The 7,383-nt window shown below is 38.1% G+C and overlaps 2 long non-coding RNA genes across 2 annotated transcripts; both read right to left on the minus strand.

The window, feature by feature from the left end:
- Nucleotides 1–913: 913 nt before the first annotated feature.
- Nucleotides 914–1,531, minus strand: LOC131247421 (uncharacterized). The gene is made up of 2 exons (XR_009171722.1): nucleotides 1,414–1,531; nucleotides 914–1,140 (listed from the first exon to the last, which is right to left on the minus strand). It is a non-coding gene; the product is annotated as an uncharacterized LOC131247421 (long non-coding RNA).
- A 241-nt stretch (nucleotides 1,532–1,772) lies between these two features.
- Nucleotides 1,773–6,245, minus strand: LOC131247420 (uncharacterized). Its single transcript, XR_009171721.1, has 3 exons — nucleotides 6,187–6,245; nucleotides 2,251–2,411; nucleotides 1,773–2,105 (listed from the first exon to the last, which is right to left on the minus strand). It is a non-coding gene; the product is annotated as an uncharacterized LOC131247420 (long non-coding RNA).
- Nucleotides 6,246–7,383: the final 1,138 nt, after the last annotated feature.

Consider the following 7,383-nt stretch of genomic DNA (forward strand, 5'->3'; position numbering starts at 1 on the left):
TCTTCGCTGCTATTTGTGGTGTGGTCCATCTGATCTTTTTAACGGTGAAAATCATTATCTTCGCTGCTATTTGTGGTGTGGTCCATCTGATCTTTGGATATGATTCATTTTTTGGATAATGCTCTAAAATGCTCTCTAAAAATAGATGAACAGTGTAGATATAATAAATACATCAATGTAGGGCCATGTAACTTTGATCTCCTTTGAACCCTTAGTAGAACTCGAAGCTCAAGGAGCGTTAGTGCTCGTCTTCGCACGACACGTACCCACAGCAGCTATATAACTGATGTGTGGTACACCAGCCAATCCGCGTCTGTCCAAGTAGTACCCGGACGCGGATTTCCTGCAAAAGCCTTTCACATGAACTTCCTGCCAAATGATGTTGGGTGGGGTCCACCGCAAAGTTTTTGAGAAATCCACCCCGTCCATCCGTTTTGCGAGGTCATTTATGGAGGTGTGACTAAAATTGAAGTTTATAAAATACTTGAAGTGTGCTGTGCAAGAGGAAACATTGGGCATTCAGTGAGTACCGTTGAAGCATTTTAATGTCCATAAAAGTTTTGTATCAAGCTACATTTTAGGTGTTTTCACTTCATCCAATTGGGAATGACCTTATAAACGGTTTGGATAGCATATAAACAAAGGTATCGTTGGATCAAAATCGTCATTTAGAAACGGTTTAAAATCGTTCCTAAATGAAGTGTCGCAGAAAATCAAGAACGGTTCAGAACCGTTTCAAAATTTAGAAACGGAATTATAGGAACGGTTTTAAACCGTTCCTAAGGTTTCAACGGACAATTTTAGGAACGGTTCTAAACCGTTCGTAATGTTGCCACCGGCCAGATTCAAAATTTTAGGAACGGTTCTTAATGCTGCCTTTAGTTTTGGAACAGTATTTTTCATTATTTAGAAATGGCCAATAAAATTTGTACAATTGTTTTTATATTTAAAACCCAAAAAATATTAAGTACAATTAAAAATTAATATTAACCAAATATAGTACAACTTTATAATAAAAATTATATATATTTAGAACAATAAATTTACAATGGTTCGTCCTTCGAAAACTTAATATCTGATATCAAGGCAATAATCTCTATAAAGAATGACCTTGAACCAGGAGCCTCTTGCTCCTCAAACCTGTACATGAATAGAAATTATTAACTTAATGCTTTATGAGATTGGGAAGTAAGATCGTTAAACAAGTAGCTTATAAGAGTAGGCCATGAAATCCTAACCCTATGAGCTAACACCTTATAGAAGGTGATCACACCATGAGTATGATATAGCACCAGCCAGGTAATTAAAATCCCAATCTGTGAAGTGATGTTGCGAAGGAAAAAAGTGGATTTTGTAATGAAATTTGGCCAAGCAAGCACAACTAATACCAAGTAAGACTGATGATCAACTTACTGTCATGGAAATTCGCTTGTCTATCCCAGCTTGATGAAGCTCAACTGAGATATGAGAATTGAGAGTAACAAAATCAGTGCATCTATGCAATTACTAAAAAAAATCCAACTTGTCCTATTTTTAAATTTTTTATATTGAATTCTATTGATTTTTCAAACATAGGTTAACCACGCTAGAAATCAACTTGACATAAAAAAGCTCTAAGCAATAAGTAAATGAAATAACAACATCGATGCCAATAAAAAAAAAAACAAAAAACAAATAGTTGAATGAAATGGTAGTATTGATTGGGGACCAAAGCACATACCTTTTTTCTTGAAGCTCTTGCAAGTTGAAATGGCCTTTCTAGATCTAGCAAGGAAGATCATTTTTCAACAACAATAGTTGCAGCATATGTTAAAAATATAATTAACTTCAGCTGATTGGTTGTGGGTGTCATGAAGCCTTGGTCCTAGAAAAACATACTTCATACAGAGAAATGGGTGCTGAGCATGGATTCAGATAAGCATCCTCAATATAATCCTTGGTTTTGCTGACATGCCCGCAAACATTAGAACTACAGCCCATGCCCATCATGCAACCCATCCTCAATGAAGTCAGTCAAGATTTTATTAAAAAAATACTCATCTTATTTTTAGGATATTATTCAAGATCAAATGGTCATCCAACCATAGATCTTGGCCCACTGCCAGCTGCCAATGAAACACACACAAATCAGGTAAAAAAAGGAAAATCCTAAATACATGATAAATTTGGAGTACATCCAAATGCAGCATTTAGGGAAGGAAATGAAAATGCATCATATTCAATGGGTAAGAGTATGAAGCAGATTCAAACCTAGGAACATCTTCTAGCATAAAGATATGAAGACACTTTAATTCCCCCAGGTCTCCACTTTTTGAATTCATGCCGCCAGTTGTGCAACACATTTACAGGTGTAACTATAGGTGTAGTTATTAATCCTAAATCAATACCTCGCATAGCAGTGTACAAAAATGCTATAACCGGCAAATGCAATTTGAAAGTCAAGAAAGACATCTTATGTAACGTCTCGAAAAAATCCGTACAAGGACCCGAGTACCACCTCAGGCAGAAATCACCCAGGACCAAAACCTTTAGAAATTAGGTTAATATTAACAAGTGCTAAACTAGAGTACTTGTGAAAGTAGCACTAATCACTTTAAATATGATCTGCAAGACCTGAAACATGCAGAGTCATTGACGCTACATTACCCTGAAATCTAGAATCTATCCCTAAACCCGGTTGCTCTCGGGAGCACACCGAAACTCCATATCGGATCTGGACCGCACGTTGAAAGTCCGATAACCGCAAAACTATACAGCTATGACCGCATTACTGGACTTGACAACCCCCTTGGAAATCAAGTCTTAATTGCGTCTAGAAATGCACAACTTGAGCCTGGAGCAAAGTGTGTGAGAAACGTGAATATCTTTAGAGATAAAATTCGAATTTAAGTAAACTGAGTCGTGTCACTTGCGGGCCAAATATAAGGATTCAGACCGCCAGAATCTGACCCAAACTGGTTCGCCACGGTGATCTGTAAACCTGATCGGAGCGAAAACGTAGCCTGACTTGGATCCAATGTCAGGGAGCTTAAGTCCGACCGCACGTAGAAAGGGGGCCTCCAAAAGTGCTCCGTTAGATCGAAACAGCCGATCTTTGGATATAACCTAAGTATACCATGGCCCTGAGGCCATTTTCATCAGTTCTGGGCCTATATAAGGGCCTTAAATCCTCTCTCTTATATTCTATACGAATTTTAAACCCTAAGAAAGAGAGGAGAGGAAAAGGAAAGGAAAGAGAGAAAGAGAGAGAGAGAGTTGGAGATTCATTCTGGGATTTGATCTCGTTACTCCACGCACTTAGCCACCCTATCTGTATCACAAATCCGGCATTTTCGACAACGTACTTGGGTAAGAAAACCTAACCCTAATCTGTTTTAGGGTTTCAAATAGTGTAAGTTATGAAATAGCTAACCTAATTCATGCTATAGGTTGTCAATCCGCCGTTGACAAAGGCTGGGTGTCTAAAACGAATCCGTTACGTATTTACTAGCGTAAGGTGCGGACTATAAACGTATAGATTATGGTTTTCAAGGCTTTCAATGTCGGTTAATGATTTATTACTGATGTGGGTGCTATTTCACATGCCAAATGCGATGGTTGTTTCGCGTTTCAGATATATATGAACTATTTTGAGTTTAGTGTATTCCATGTATTTGTAGAAAGGATCGTATACGTATGAAATTTGAAAGTGTGTTTGTCATGATTAATTGTCGTGTCTTTATACTAGTTGTATGTGTAACAACTCCTTGGCGAAAGGATTTGTCCCAATACATGTTATGGCCAACATACGTCGTGTATGTTAAAAAGTGTAGTCAAAGTGTTTGCAAAAATGTCTGAATGAACTAGTAGTTAGTAAATTGTACTTTATATGATTGTTGAGATATGATTCTCAACTACCTTAATTATGTGTATGATTTCCTCCATGTATTTATGCTATAGTGTCTGTTTAGGTATGGAATGTATATGTGTGAATTTATGTTTAAGTTGTATTTCCTAATATGTTCAAATGATTGTATGAATTGAATTATTGATTCATTGCTGCCTTGATTTTCTCATATGATTATCTGCTGAAGTTGAATGTGCTTGGGACTATGATATAGTCCAGGCAATCGGTAGCAGGTCCTGATTTGGTGGCTGAGGTTGTTTTCGCCCCACAGGACGTGTTCGATGAGTCCGAGCCGTACTTCGGTTGTCGACAGTGGTTAGGCCACACGGAGTGCTCGTGCACTTCATGTCGATCAATTCGATGTGCGCTCATACTAGTCGAGCTCGTCAAGTAACCTGATTAACACAATGTATGTTCACCATGTATGGACGCTACTGCTTGAATCTAAGGTACCAAACTCACCAGTGGAAGAACCCCTTTAACCTTGGTACCTCGATTCGCTGAGACTCATGAGCCGGGCATGGTGGTATGAGACACCGTGGTCGAGCTGTCGGCCTACGCTGGGGTGACGAACCTCCCCGTAGTGACCAGTGAACAACCCAAACTCGTGAGCCGAATATGGTGGTATGGGACACTGCCTTCAAGTTGTCGGCCTACGTCTAGGTGATGAGCCATTCGTAGTGACCTCGAGCATACTCTAAGACTACGCAGAGGTGATGAGTCTTTCCGTAGCAATTAGAGTATAAAATAGGCCTACACGGATCAGGTGACGAGCCCTTTGTAGTAACCTAGAACCGCAACATCGTATGAGAATTGCTAGGACTGACGACCCTAGAATGGATTATTGTTTGAGAATTGATATAAGGGAGGTGCCTTAGCTTTCCAATTCTGCTGTATGAAAGGGACTAATAAGAATTTGATAATCACGCTCATGCACCGCATTACGAGTGCATTTAGCGTAGTAGGTCAAGCACTGAGGAAGCGTTTCATGCGCAATCATGAGATGAAGTCGCTGAGGGAGAGTAGGCGAGGGCATGCATCATTATTTCATATCATTCTTACATTAATCAGAGTATTTAGGGATGTTTGCTTGACTGAATTGATAACATGTTAACCTTTGCTTTATTGTTCCACTGAGTTGATCACTCACTCCCACGTTACGGGACGGTGTTTTAAACACCAACCAGACCCTGTTGCAGTTTTAGATGATGGCGCAGCCTGCGAGGCGGAGCCAGGCTTTGAGGATGATGAGGAGGCATTCTCATACATGCAGTATTCAGGCGGGTTTACGTAGACCGTTCTGAATCGGCGGGGCTTCTGGGTTGATACTTTGTTGGGGACCACCACATTTTGACATTTTGTATTTTGAAATAATACTTGTAACTATTCGACCTGGTATCATGATCATACTTGGGAGACTCACAATCACTTACATACTTTACATACTTATCACAGTCTTCCGCTTGTGTAATGTAACTATCTCTGGAGTATGATATGCTGTTTTGGTATAATCTCATTCATGTTAAATGCACTGATACGGACAACATTTAATCATCATTATCCATGTTGCATAAGCGATGCGTTGGAACTCGGGAGTTGGGCGGATGCTCGACCCCCGATTTTCAGGGCGTTACATCTTAACAGCTACCTTAAAGATAAAGGACCATACAATGATACTTCAAAATTTTGGAGTTCTAAAGAAATTAACTGAAATACTAGAAAACCATAAAATTTCAATATACAGATTAAAAAATACTAGAGGCCTCTAAATAAGATGTTAGGCTAAAAGGTTGTACAAGAACTGGTGATCATAATAATGAGAACTAGGATATCCTGTACAACTGGTGATCATAATAATGAGAACTAGGAGACTTCTCCGAATAAATTTCAAAGTCTTAAGCCATCTACAAAAATCATCTCCAGATCCAATTCCACTCCTTAAAATAGATAACTGGTGCTGGTCATCTGACCATGGATATTTAGCTTCATGGTCAGATGATTTGGATAGTCCAACTAATTTGCACCAACAGAGATAACTGACTAATTTGTCAAGCAATGGATGTCCCACTTGAAAGGAATTTGATTACATTTTGTTTGCATTTGTAATGTGCAAAATGGATAAGTCTACCATTTTGATCACATTGGATAGGTCTACAAATATTCAGCATTTGATACAGCAAATACCGAAGATCCAAGACACAAATCCGTCCAATTATATGATCACATTGAATTAATTCATTCATCTCCAGATATAACTGACAATTATAGCAAAGGCACATAAGATGCAATAGAGCACCGACAACGCACCTGGGTTTGTAATAGACAGTAAACATGGTTCCTGTTGAAACAGCATGCCATGAGTTGGCTCCTTCTCGAAAGTAGTCTCATCTTGCTGCCACAAGCATCACCAAATTCATGAGGTTCATCTGCATTTGGATCCAGAAAATTGAAGCCTCATAAACCAAGAAAAAAGAGCAACAGACCTTTTCTCTAGGAAGTAAAGTCACTTGAGCAAAAACCTTGTTAGTGTCCGGTTCGGCCTATCCATGAATCTACAACCACACACAACATTTTTCCAACTAACTGAATTAAAAGGCAAGAACCTCATAGAACAATTCTCATTTTACATTAAAAGTTATGTATAAAGTGTACAAAGAATTATAAAGAAAAATAATTAAAATTGTATAGAAATCTTTAATGGCTCCTTATAATTGAAGTCGAAGATTCTTGGTGAAAGGTGATTGCTACATGGCTTCATCATAGATATTAATAAAAAAAATAGTTAAAAGGTTCTTGCGTTGATGCCAGTGGATTAACTCCTAAGGAGGCATCTAAAAAATTTATAAACTTTAGAGCCATGGAATAATAGAAGAATTCTCCACTTGTAGTCTTTCTTATGCACACTCTTAGTAGCCATTGGGTGATTGGGTGACTCATCCACAAAAGATTCAAAAGTTAAAAACTCCGACAGCCTACAATTGAAATATGTTTTACAAGATGATCAGGACATTTTAAAACTATTTTAAAATGTGAAAGATACCTCGTTTCAACACTGAGGTCTTGGTATCGATCCCTAGTGGGGGTGGCTAACACTGAAGTGTGAACTGACAGTGGTGTACTAACAAGCTAACAAAAAAAAAAGGACATTTTAAAACTAAATTATTTTTAAATGGGTTGAAGAAAGAATAAACAACTACATAAGTACGATGCTTACATGCACTACAAATACCTGGATCATTGAACCATGGTCCCCACTTTTAGAATTGGAAAGCTGGATCACTGGATCGCTACAAACAAACTGAAGAACTGAGAAGCACAAAAAATCAGAGTCAATCACTTACTACCTGACAATCTGGAAACAAAAATAAATACCAACCAGTTAACTCAGATTGCAAACAGATTCACATTCCATTAGAAAGAAAAGTAGAATGGTAAATTTTAAAAATAATAATCAATTTAAGAAAATTGTGGTACCCAATAATTTGAAATATGAAATC

Source organism: Magnolia sinica, chromosome 5 (assembly GCF_029962835.1).
Source record: "Magnolia sinica isolate HGM2019 chromosome 5, MsV1, whole genome shotgun sequence".
Classification (NCBI taxonomy): Eukaryota; Viridiplantae; Streptophyta; class Magnoliopsida; order Magnoliales; family Magnoliaceae; genus Magnolia; species Magnolia sinica.